Source organism: Mauremys reevesii, linkage group 10, assembly GCF_016161935.1.
Source record: "Mauremys reevesii isolate NIE-2019 linkage group 10, ASM1616193v1, whole genome shotgun sequence".
Taxonomy (NCBI): Eukaryota; Metazoa; Chordata; order Testudines; family Geoemydidae; genus Mauremys; species Mauremys reevesii.
In genome coordinates, this window is record NC_052632.1 from 29,763,021 (window position 1) to 29,775,384 (window position 12,364).

Here is a 12,364-nt window from a genome sequence, read left to right on the forward strand (position 1 = left end):
AGAACTGAAACAGGCAGATAGCAAACAGCAATACACTGACCATCTCACCTCTCCCAGCTCACGTATAGGACGAGGGGGTTGTGATTCTGAACACTTCTTTTTGATGAAGATTCCTAGTACCTGCTGAGTTTTACCTTTTTTTTTTTAAATAGCATTTGAGAACAATTCCAAGGTCTTGTATGTGACCCCTCTCGGCCTTTAGGAAATACAGTACAAAGCTCTAAATTCAGTACAATTATGGAGCATCAAGTCCTGCTGACTGAAAGGTGTATTTGAAGACACATCCTAAGCCTCAGTAGTGTTCTCAAGTAGAAACTGTACAATTACTTTCGCATTTCTGACTCGATAGCTGCGTGACATTGGAACACTCAAAACTAGATTTACAGGCTGGCAAGGCACAGCACAGTGGTCATTCCCTTACCTGTCACAAATCTGAAAATTGAGACTGGCGCTTAGCTATTGCTGAGAATAATATAGAAACTGAGCTACTTTCCACCCAGGGAACAGACATTATCTTGTAAAGCATCTCTATGTTTGTCAGAGATGATCTTTTAATACCAGAGTTGAAATAGCTAGGATAAAAAAAATAAAATAAAACCTCTTGGTTGCAAAGGCAGCAATTTGCAGATTTCTGACACATTTTCACAGGCTGACTCAAAAGGCACAGTTCTGAGGCTAGGAGAAATAGTGGCAAGGAACCACACAGTGTCTTCAAATGGCAAAAACTATAGAATATTTTATCCCTCAGAAGTGTCGTTTCATATAATAAAGAACAAGCATATGAAAGGAAGGATTGCCCTGGAAAGACAGGGAAAAAAGCAACCTTTATTCACTCACAAAAAAAGAGAAAACCACTATTCTCTGCTTGGAAAGTGTCCACTGAACCGAAAAATTGGTTATTTGCACAGCTCAGTGTATCTATGGCAGCACACCAAAGGCAGTTATTTTCTTGTAGCACTCACTGTAAAGTAATATTATGAACGACACCTCACATTCATCTGTACTTATCTTTTTGGATGTCTCTGCTGTATTTGGTACATTTGATCATCAATTACTCCTGTCCTACCTCCAAGGAGCCATTGTATGAAGAGAAAAACTTAAATGACTCAGTCATTCCTATACCTTGCGGTAGGGCGACTGCCCCACCCCCATGTGAGAGGGGGCTAGAGTAGGCCAGAGAGGCTGTGCAGGCCAGCAGCCAATCAGGAAAGGGCTTACTGAGAGCCAATGAGGGCCGAGATTGGAGACAGCCAATCAGGGCTTAGCTTGGCCCTATAATAAAGGCTGCCCAGAAGAGCAGCAGGCAGTCTCTCCCAGATCTTCAGAGGGGAAGGTCTATCTCCTGAGTGAGGAGACCAGCACCTGGGAAAGCACAGTGCTGGGCAGGCTTTGGGGAGAAGAACGGAACTCCAGCCTGCTACCTTCCAGGCTGCAGGCCCTGAGGGAAGGGCCTAGCTGGTGCAAAGGGGCTGAATGGGAAGTGGCCCAGGGAGAGAGGTGCACAAGGAGAGAGAAGGAGAGCAGGAAGGCTGCCACCAAAGGGTCCCTGGGTTGGGAACCAGAGTAGTGGGTGGGTCTGGGTCCCCCCTTCCCCCTTGTACTGTACCTGGCCATGCAGTAGGGTGGTGGAAACAAACTGCAACTGGCCCTTGGGGCAAGGGGCTAGACTTTGGAGGTTGTGGTTGGCCAGTGCAAGGACTGTTGCTAACTGCCCCCCTCCCAGAATAGGGTGAAGAGGGACTAGGGGGCACTGCTGGAGGGCAGTGGCCTGAAGAGGATGCTGTCAAGCGGGGAGCAACACAGGTCCAGACACCAGCAAGGAACAGACAACGGATGGGACACCACCAGCAGAGGGCGCTCCCCATGAACTGAGCTAATTCTTGGAGGTAACCAGCGGGAGGCGCTGTGGTGGTGAGTCCCAACCCTGTCACATACCTCAAAGCCATCAGTCCCCGCCCCAGCTCAATCCTTTCCTCTCATAGTATGAGACAACTTTGTAAAGGCATTGGGAGGGCTGGTGAAACAATGTGGGCTAAAGAGCCAGAAACGCTATATCTCCTTTGTGTCAACTGTAAAGACCACCCACTCCTAGTTCTCTCCATGCCTAATCAAAATTAATGCCTGGATGAGGAGCAGCTGGCTAATGTAGAACCCAGGTGAGACTGAGGTGATTCTGACAGTAAGAGGAAGCACTGAGGAGAACTTGCTTCTTCTACAACATCCCACACAATTTAGGGCATCTGACATAGTTTAAGTTGATCCTCTGTCTTCGGGTCCCTTTTCGACTCGTCAGTTCTACTGGCTTCCCAAACAGCCACTGTGGTAAACAATGCCCAATTCCTTCCACCACTAGCCAGAACACACTTGATCCAAGCATGTGTCCTTTCTGGGCTTGATTACTGCAAATTGTTATACCTAGGAAAAAAACCACACATCTTGAATAAACACCAAGTGCTACAGAATGCACCAGCCCATTTGCTTAGCTGGTGGCCATATCTCATCATTATTCCATTCTGTGTACCATCTCCCCATTGAATACAGACTCTAGCTCAAGGCCTCTGTCCCGATTTTCACAGCCATCCATAGAATTGGCCCTAGCCTCTCTTTCTGACTGCTGGACCAGTAAAACTATTGACCAATGGGAGAAGACCTGTCAGTATAGAATACAGAACTTTCACAGGACATGAATCTAGGCTATGGAGTTCACCCCTTGATGAGATAAGAATGACCATGGATTTCACCACTTGTAGAACCAAATGCAATATTGATTTCTTTAACCTAGGTCTTGTCTACATACAGAAGCTACATACAGATTTAGTTAAATTGATGCAATTTACACAGACACTCTTAAAATCAAATGAAGAGTGCCTTTTACAGATTTAACTTAAGCCGATTCCTTACTGGATTAAGCTAAATTGATATACATGATTCAAATCAATTTAAGAGCATTCACATAAGGGATTGCACATTCATTACACCAATGTCTATACCAAATCAGTATGACTTTTGTGTAAACCAGGCCTCAGCTTCCCTTCAATAAGTTTTTCACATAGACACAAAGCATACCTGTTCATTCTCACACATAAATATACACAAAAAACCCCTCACTAGAAACCAATCAAGCTGTTTCTCCTACAGGCTGCTAAATAGCTAGGAAGAGATTCTCATTTCTATTTTTAAGTACTTAGGGGCCACAAGTATTCAGAAACAACAGATATTCAGCATGAAACAGATTAGTGTACTAATATAATTCTTATTTTGTATGGGTCAGACTTCTGCTTGCAGTGCATATTGGCAAATGGGTAGCTTGCAATAAATTCAATTATTTTCAGCAGAGACCTCTTTCTAAATGATTAATTTAGATGTTTCTATTTTAAAAGATTTCCAAGAACAAACTTGCTGGTATATTCTGACAGTGGATGATGTTGATGCACTTATTGGATGACCATGTCTTTTAGGAGGACTACCATAAAGAAATATCTAATATAAACAAATTAAGCCAAAACCTCAAACATAGCACCTACAGAATTTTAGAGTTTAAGTTTAATATTAATTTTAAAGAAAATAAATTGATTTGAACTTTATCTGGATCATTTGGGATTAGAACTTTAAAAACAATTTAATAGCAAATTAATTTATTTGAGTAATACAGGCTGAGTGATCAGGATTGTTTGCCAGTCAAATCTAATAACAGCTAATTGCAGATCAAAGGGAAACATTAGCAATGCCAATATTTTAATTAGAAATAACCACACTCCTATCTACTAACTATAAAAGAGATTGTGGGCTTGGAACTGCGGTGTGTTTTGCATTCAGTGTAGTTATTGATGTGGACACAGTGGCAAAATTAGAACAGACACATGCATGAAATTAAGCAGCAGGCCTCAACTTTTAATAAACTTTAACACAAAGTAGGGGCACTACCCACCCATCACCCATACTCTCCTATACCAGGCATTTAATTGGTTCCAGTGAGGGGGTTATAGGGCTTCTTACCATATAACCTGCAACTAGCACCAGGGATAAAGGCCTCCTTACCATATAACCCATAACATTGGGTAAGGTCCCCTCAGCCTACTCACTCCCCCCCCCCCCGCCGCAGAACGCAGCTCTCTTGGAGTCCTAGCATTCTTCCCATTACAGGGGGGACAGAGTGCAGCAGAATGGGGACCTTGGCCTGTGAAGGCCACAAGGCCTGACCTCGGCCCGTGAGCCCAAGGCCCATCACCAAACCCAGGTCTTTGAGAACTATTACTTTTTATTCTCTTAACTGCACGGGAAACTGGCCACAGGGGGTGCCAGCGACTACCTTGGTTGCTACCCCCTCCCAACCACACTGCCTGGTATCACAATTCTTGCCCAATCCATTCCATCACATCCTGCAGCCACGTGGCAGCGTCTCCATCTGAGGAACACATGTCATTGTCTCCAAAAACTTCCGGCTGATTGTAATGGATGTCCCTATACTGTATCCTCCCGTGTCCAGGAATATCTCTCCATTCACTTTCTTTCTAGCCTTGTCAACATGTGCTGGGTCTGCAGCTCTGCACCAGACCTGCCTTGTGAGCATTTCCGACCATACTAGCCTCACCTCCACCCATGATTGCCTGATTAAGCTAACTTCCCTCTGCATTCTGAGCCTTAAGTTAACTGCTGGAATGGAGCTGAAAGCAGCTCCACAGGGTCTCTGTGCTGGGCTAAATCCTGGGAGCTGGGGAATGCTGGCCACTAGTACCCTTTCCCCCCAGATAGCCAATGGGTGCCAGAGACTCCCAAGGGAGGAGTTACCTATTGTCCTTCAGTGAGTGGCTCCCTCCCTTGCTGTTGGGAGTGTTTCCCTTTTACTGCTGGCCCCATCAATTCCCCCCACCCATTGATGTGGCTGGGTGGCATTTTTTTGGGCACAGTCTGTATTCACAAGACTATCTCAGTACTGGAGTATACATGGAATCTCAAGTCACAAGGAGGTAAATACTGATCAGGCAATCTGGAAACAGAACTTCCTAATTCAAATGTACAGACAGATTTGCACCTAAACTGTAGAGGTCAAAAAGTCATGCAAATAAAGAGCTATCTTTTCAAAGGCAGCCTGTCAAAATTGTTCTTGTAATTTTTCATGGCCAATTTTTGTACAAACAAATAGTGGGATTTCCTCAAACCAACTACATTTCCACATACAAACCTGGCAACTGCATATGCAAATGATGATTTTTAGGAATGCAACGAATACTGATTGAACAAAACTTTGCCCAGAAATCACTGCAGATACAGAATTAGAGGCTTGGTTAAAGGGCTCTTTGAAAACCTGGCCCACAATAAGAAATGAATATACTGAAGTATTCTCTGGAATGCGCCATCTTCCTGTGTGACAGTTCTGTGATTCAAAGGGAACAGAACCTGGCCAGAACTCTCTTTCTGGGAAGGAGTCCTCAGCGTGCGCAGAACCAGTATAGCTGTTTCCTATTCCTCCCTTCCTGCAGGCATTTGTGCAAACGATGTATCAGGAACAGAGCAGAGATAGGGTTGCCAGGTGTCCGGTTTTCCACTAGAATGTGTCCAGGCGAAAAGGGACCCTGGTGGCTCCGTCAGCACTGCTGACCGGGCCATTAAAAGTTCAGTTGGCAGGGCTGGCAGGCTCCTTACCTGGCTCTGTGTGGCTCCCAAAAGCAAAGACACATCCCTGTCATGTATGACGGCTCTGCAGTTCCCATTGGCCAGGAACCACAGCCAATCAGAGCGGCGGGGGTGGCCACGCCTGTGGGTGGAGGCAGCATGCACCGCACAGAGCTGCCTGGCCATCCCTACGCCTAGGAGCCAAGGGACATGTTGCCGCTTCTGGGGAGTCCCCCGAAGTAAGTGCTGCCTGGAACCTGCTCCTCCAAGCCCCTCCCACACCCTAACTCCCTGCCACAGCCCTGAGTCCGCTCCCACACCCAAACTCCCTCCTGGAGCTGCATCCCCTCTCGCACCCCAACCCCTTGATCCAGCTCAGAACCCTCTCCCACACACAAACTCCCTCCTGGTGCCCACATCCCCTCCTATACCCCTGCCACAGTCCAGTGAAAATGAACAAGTGAGTGAGGGTGGGAACAGCAAGCGACAGAGGGAGGGGAGATGGAGTGAGTGGGGTTGGAGCCTCGCAGAAGGAATGGAGCAGGGGGCGGGACAAGCGTGTTTGGTTTTGTGTGATTAGGAAGTTGGCAACCCTAAGCAGAGAAAGACCAGAGCAGGGGTGTGCGGAGTGTAATGGCACGCTGGTGATACTCAGCTGAAGGTGTTCCCTTAGGGACCATTGCCAGTTACTGCAGTCTCCGGGCTGACCCAATCTGTACTGGGCCAAGGCTGCGGCTGAGATCAGAAAACCATAAGCGGAATCTGAGCACAGCAGAGTATCCGTCCCATTATTAAATCAGGAACTTCAATAAAAAAAAGTAGAAGGAATTGAAAATAAGGCTTAGAATGCAAGTCTAGGCTTTACCTTAACCATGGAGTTGCTACTGATGGCTCCATAGCATACATCACATACACACAATAAAATTTAACCATCATCTCTGTGTCTTTTTCCATGTAGCGCCTTACAACCTCCCTGATATGGTTGGTCCTCTGCCCTCTCTTCCTTCAAATTCCTCAGCCCCAAGGCCTATTAGCTTCCTGAAATCACTGTAAGAGAGTGGAAAACAGAAAAACCTGGAACACCAAGATACGCGCTGAACACCATCGCAAGCTGTTGATCCCAGCTTCTCATACTCCATTATTCATCTGCCTGCTGGCTACCAATGAGACTGTAAGCTCCTTGGGGCAGAGACTTTGTCTTTTTGTTTGTTTGTAAAGCTCTGAGGACACTTTAGATCGTGTGTGTACACACAGACCCAGACACACACACAAATTAAAGCATGTGCGTGCGCACACAGAGAAAACAATCTTTCCAATTATCCCCCTGCAACAACCAGCTCTATGCTGCTTTCATGAGGTTTATTGAGTTCTGTCAAATTACCTCCTTTCTTTAGAAGGCCTGCTCTGCAATACATACTGCATATTCCAGTAGGTATATCAGGCATCCCAGTCTGCTGTTTATGAATGATTACTTCTCATATTTTACCAAATCTATACACTACACACAGAATGCTCAAATCAGTCCCTAGCCCACAATTATATTCACAGACCTATAATACTGATTACACTTTGGATCCTCCCCTAAATAAAGTATTTGGACTATCTGCCTTCTCTCTTCTGATACCTCATCTCTTTTTCAGGAACTGGTGAAAACCTCAGTCAAAGGCTTTCCTGTTTACTCTCGGCTTTCTTTTAGAGCGGCCCTGGTGCTTGTCAGTTCTTAGTGCTGTAGTTCTCTCATGTTCTTCCCTGATGCAGCATAGGTTCTTTTTTCCTCGCTCATTTGCTCAATAGCCAAATTAAACTACTGTACATCAACTTTTTACTGTTCTCCATATTTTCTAACAGACTAGAATGAAGACCCCTTTTGATGATAGGACTAGGACAGTAGCTCAGTGCTATTATCATGCCCCCCGTCCTGTTCATTTTCCTTACCATCTCTTCCAACATCTCCATACCAAACTTTACTGCTTTTTCTAGCACTGAAAGAAACTGCTTGCATGTGAGGGGAAGTGCCCCTTTCTCCTCTAGAAGTGGCTGTGCACATTTTGAGAGGGGTGTGCCATGTGAAGACATGGGTAATGACATCCTCCCACTCCCTGAACTGGCACCTGCGCCCACATAATGGATGCTGCTATTTTAAAGAATACAGTACAATGCATACACCCCACTATGGGTTTACTTTCCCTCCCCCATCACTTCTCACCTGAATTGTACAGACTCAGCCCTTGCACAATGCTTTCAGCCCTGCAGGTGCTGACAACATGGCTATTCTAGCACCTTTTCTCATACAGGTGAATATATCTTCTCCCACTTACACTGTATATGCTCCCCTGATTGCTAATGCAGGTGTATTATTCAAATGTAGCATTGTATTCATATTTACTGCAGCAACATCTGAAGAATATTCAAATCTTTCTGGAAGAGAATGCCTGTTAAGAGAATGGTAGAAAGCAACAGTGTGCTTAATTTACTGGCAAGTGGGGTTTTTGCTTTTGAATTTCCCAGGAAAGTTTAGATAAGCCTGATTTGCCTTTTAGTTGAAAAACCCAAGCTAAGCTAGACATGCACAGGACGTGTTCTGGCCAATGTTTGATTTTGCTGAACATACAGTTCTATGAACCTCCGATTACTACAGTATTACAACTCATTGGTATGCAACACTAACAAGAGATTTTTTTTGGCAATTAGCTGTGAAAAGTGTGAGGGGAAAGCAGGTACTTTAAAACAAGATGGATGTGGGAAATGATACATATTATATTTAAAACCTTAGTGCTATTGATTATCTACAATTTATTTTAGCAAAGCGCTACCTCCTCCCTCTGTGTGAACAGTTTTGAACACAACATTGTTTGCTTTAAGAAGGAAAAATAAGGAAAGTATTCAGGGCTCTGCATTCTTTCTGAAGAAAAAAAAAGAATACATGTGATTTCCATGTCACAGGCTGCAGAGGGAGTGAGCCCTTCAGAAAAAAATCAAAGTCTTCGAGAGCTGGAATGTTGAACTGAGACAACAGCTATGGAATGCGGAGTGACTATAAGGGGCAGATGAAAGGATACTTGAATTCAACATGCTTTGCTGCACAGCTAAATTACATAACACTTATATAGTCTATCTACTCTGACAAAGAAAAGTGAGAGTTGTAACATTTCTATGCAGATCATTTTATTTCTGATGCCTTTGAACGTGTTTCTGTGAGATATATCTTCCTTCAACTCAACTGTTTGTTTTAAAAAAGGCAATCGGAGCTGTAGTTTTGCCCCCAATGTGGATGTCAAGAAAAGTACAAGTTAATCAAAGAGAGGAGAATTAATTCAATGGTGTGAAAGAATCACAGCAGATTGTACATTTTTAAGGGGAAAAGGACAGAACAAAACCACAGCATTGAAAAAGTAACAGATAGCAATTAAATGATCTGCCCCTTGGTTGAAATACTGATTGTATATTCAAGTCTTACTAAGCCAACCCTGCAAGGCCCATGAGAGCTACAACTATGGCTTAGACTCAGAGTCACACTTCCTTGTGAATTTCAAAACCTGATTAGCCGATTGCAAACCAGTGTTAAAAGCAAGGGACTTGACCAGGTCATTTAAAATTACGCCAAACTTACCTCTAAAATCACAATTTACTAGAAAGGTGGGACATTTATAAGACAGCTCTTCCAAAATATCTAATAGGAACAGAAAAGCAGGATTTGACCTTTAAGCAGTGGTGTGCCATGACATTTTTAGTCAGGCAGGCAACTGTATACTTGCATGCAAAATGGATCCTCCAGGTAGCGTGACCTTGCATGTACAGTGTGTTTGAGGTCACACTGTGCAGAGGACACCATTTTGTTCGTACGGAACATGCAAGGTCACACTGTACAGAGGATGCTGTTTTGTTCAGAGGCCAAATGGAATAATCTGATGGGCACAGTTGGTCCTGGGGCATGCAATGCATGCTTTGCATACACCAATTGCACAGCACGGCCTTTGAGTGAATAGAAGGATGAGGATTTGCATTGTAGGTCAGAGGTCTTACTTTCCCATACTTCATTTAAAACTTCCTTCTACAAAACTGAATACCTGTGCCACTGGAAGCACTATTTATTTTTCATGTACAAACAGGAAGACCAAAATTTTAAAAATTACCCATCTCTCAGTCTGCACATGATTATTTCCTAGTGTTACTGGTGGAGATGGCTGTGCTGCCGTTTTGGAACGGTGTTATCAGATGTCCAACATGTTCAGTGCCCCCTATGCAATTGAAATTATAGTAGTTTACAAAGGGACAAATGTGTTCTCCAAGATCTCTGGTGGTAAATACACATGTCTGGCTCCAAATATCAAGGTCTACATGGCTTGGCTTTTCGAAATGGGAACAGACACCCTTTTACAAAAGAAAAATAATCAGGTACGCAGGTATAAAATTGTGGGTTAGATCAGAGAGTTTAAAAAAAGACTAATAATTCAAACTCATTTGTTCATGTTTCTTTAAAAAAAGAGAATCCATTCAAAAAGGTTGGTAAATACTGCTCTGTAAAAGTTAGTTAACAGAAAAGATTGTGGAGTTTATCTAGATTCCTGCTAGTTGATGGCAAAACTCTATACAACGGCTTTTAATTTTTAAATGAAGAAAAGCAGTCCATGCCATAGTGTTTTTTTTTTTAAATAGGAATGAGCAAGCTGCTGGACTACTAGAGCCTGAAAAAAGAAATATTGGACTGCATTTCTCCCCTTTGGAGCACTGATATCCCACTTCAGAATTTTAGAAATACAGACTGACGTTTGTATTGGCTTTCATGATATCACTGAGTAGCACAAGCAGTAAGTAAAGCCATCTGCTGCTACATGATTGAGTCCCTATGCAGTAGATGACGACAAATTAAATATGCAGGCGAGAATTAATGTGCCACAGCCTCTGGCTGAGTTTCATCTACTATCCTTATCACAAGTTCTAGATGTACTGCAGGAGATCGCTTCAATTGCTTGATTTCTGGATCCAGACTGTTCATGGCTGGAAAAAAACAGTGGGGAATACTTGAGTCTATGATTGATGTGGATTGTCAGTAGCTTAAGTTGCCAACAGCCTTTAAACACATAATGATCCACCTCTTCCTCAAAACAACCATCTCTTTACACTAATATCCTCACCAATCTGCAACTGGCTTTGCCTGGGAAAAATCAGTGCGTTAGCTACAGGTCACCTCCAGCAGCAGCTGATGTTCAATTCTTTGGACATTAACCAGTTGGCTCCAAACCAGGAAATAGTATCCATGGCTTTGTTACCTCTAGACTACTGCAATGTGCTCTACCTGGGGTTAACAGTGGAGGCTGCCAGGAAACTTCAGTGAGTGCTGAACAGCGGCTCAACTTCTGAGAAAGGTGGGCTGGTGGGTGTGAGTATATTACACTCTTCTCAAGCTTTACAACAGCTGCCAGCCACCTTCTAGGTGAAAATGAAAGTGCTTTAATATCCACAAAGCCCTGAATGGCATATGGCCTAGCTACATCAGAGATCACCTAGCCCTTTCTGACCCACAATCTTAGCTGTGTTCTTGCAGAAGGCTCAACTTACTGCCCCAAGTATGAGATCTGAGGGAGCCGAGCACAAGCAGCTTAGGAGGACGAGCTCACCTCTATCTATAACTTTCTGTCATCAGAAACGTGAACCTGATCACATTCGGGAAGTGCTGTAAGAAACCTTTCTTTACCCAGGCTTTTCATTAACACCTGACATCACTAACTAGCACTTAGCCTACAAGCAAGGTTTTCCTGCTGTTGTCCTGTAAAGATGTGGTATAATGGGGAGGACACAACAAAGGAGTTTTGCTCCTCACACTAAGAACATGTCATTTGTAATCTAAACCATATAAAATGCAACCTATACTCTGGTGACGGAATAAATATAAATACAGATAGAAATAAAAGTAAATACAACGAATAGTATGCAAATCAGGAAGCCAATCAATCTACAATACTACTTGTGAAATACAATGTATGACTCATTAGAATTTAAACAGAAAAACCTGATATATTTTATTTATTTATTATGGCTCACTTTTTAGCATGAGGAGCATCCGATATCAGAATCATAAATCCACTGGCTGAGACTTCAATTATAACCCTCCATTTGTGACATAGTTGGAAAAGAAAATGATGTCATAAACAGATTAGAATTTCAAGTGAAGATCTTATTGGTCCAATGTATAAGTGTATTTATTGTCAAGTGCCTAGCTCCACAATAATAAAAGATAAACATATATCACTGGTGAAATAATCTCTTGGACTGGGTAATTTTTATCAGCCTGTGTTGTTTGAAAGGGAATAATAGGTTCTCAAGGTCTAGCATAATCTAAATATATACGGTAAAGAAGTGGGTTGCCAGATTTCCATGTTCCTCAAGAACCATTTGCTAGGCCCCCCAAGAGTGGAAAAATACACACTGAACACACTATGGTAACAGTGAGCAATGCTGGCGATGATTATTACTATAAGCATTGCTAACATGCTCAGTGCTGTGGCAGTGGTTGGTTTGACAAGACTTAAATCAAGACATCGGTTATCTTGATAAGTGAAAAAGAAGATGTCCCATTTTCAATCACAAGGGTGCTATATTAAAAATGATGTCAGGGTCCATTAGTGTCAATAACAGACAACAGAAGTGGCGAAGGAGCCTAGTAGCTGGGCCAAGCACTCTGATCTCCCCAGCACTGGTTGAATGGAGCCTTTGGCCAAGGAAATTTAAAATTATTTGTTTACTTAGAGAT

At 43.3% G+C, this 12,364-nt stretch overlaps 1 protein-coding gene and 2 long non-coding RNA genes across 4 annotated transcripts in view; 1 reads left to right on the forward strand and 2 right to left on the reverse strand.

The window, feature by feature from the left end:
- TRPM1 (transient receptor potential cation channel subfamily M member 1) overlaps positions 1-12,364 on the reverse strand; it is a 130,146-nt gene that overhangs the window by 94,826 nt on the left and 22,956 nt on the right. The gene's annotated exons all lie outside the window — the stretch shown is intronic.
- On the forward strand, positions 1,319-7,217 carry LOC120373070. The gene is made up of 2 exons (XR_005585355.1): positions 1,319-1,911; positions 6,572-7,217. It is a non-coding gene; the product is annotated as an uncharacterized LOC120373070 (long non-coding RNA).
- LOC120373069 lies at positions 6,554-11,719 on the reverse strand. Of its 2 annotated transcripts, XR_005585354.1 has the most exons (3): positions 11,656-11,719; positions 9,747-10,611; positions 6,554-6,660 (listed from the first exon to the last, which is right to left on the reverse strand). It is a non-coding gene; the product is annotated as an uncharacterized LOC120373069 (long non-coding RNA). The 2 variants fall into 2 exon arrangements; XR_005585353.1 differs by lacking the exon at positions 6,554-6,660 and having other exon boundaries at positions 9,687-10,611.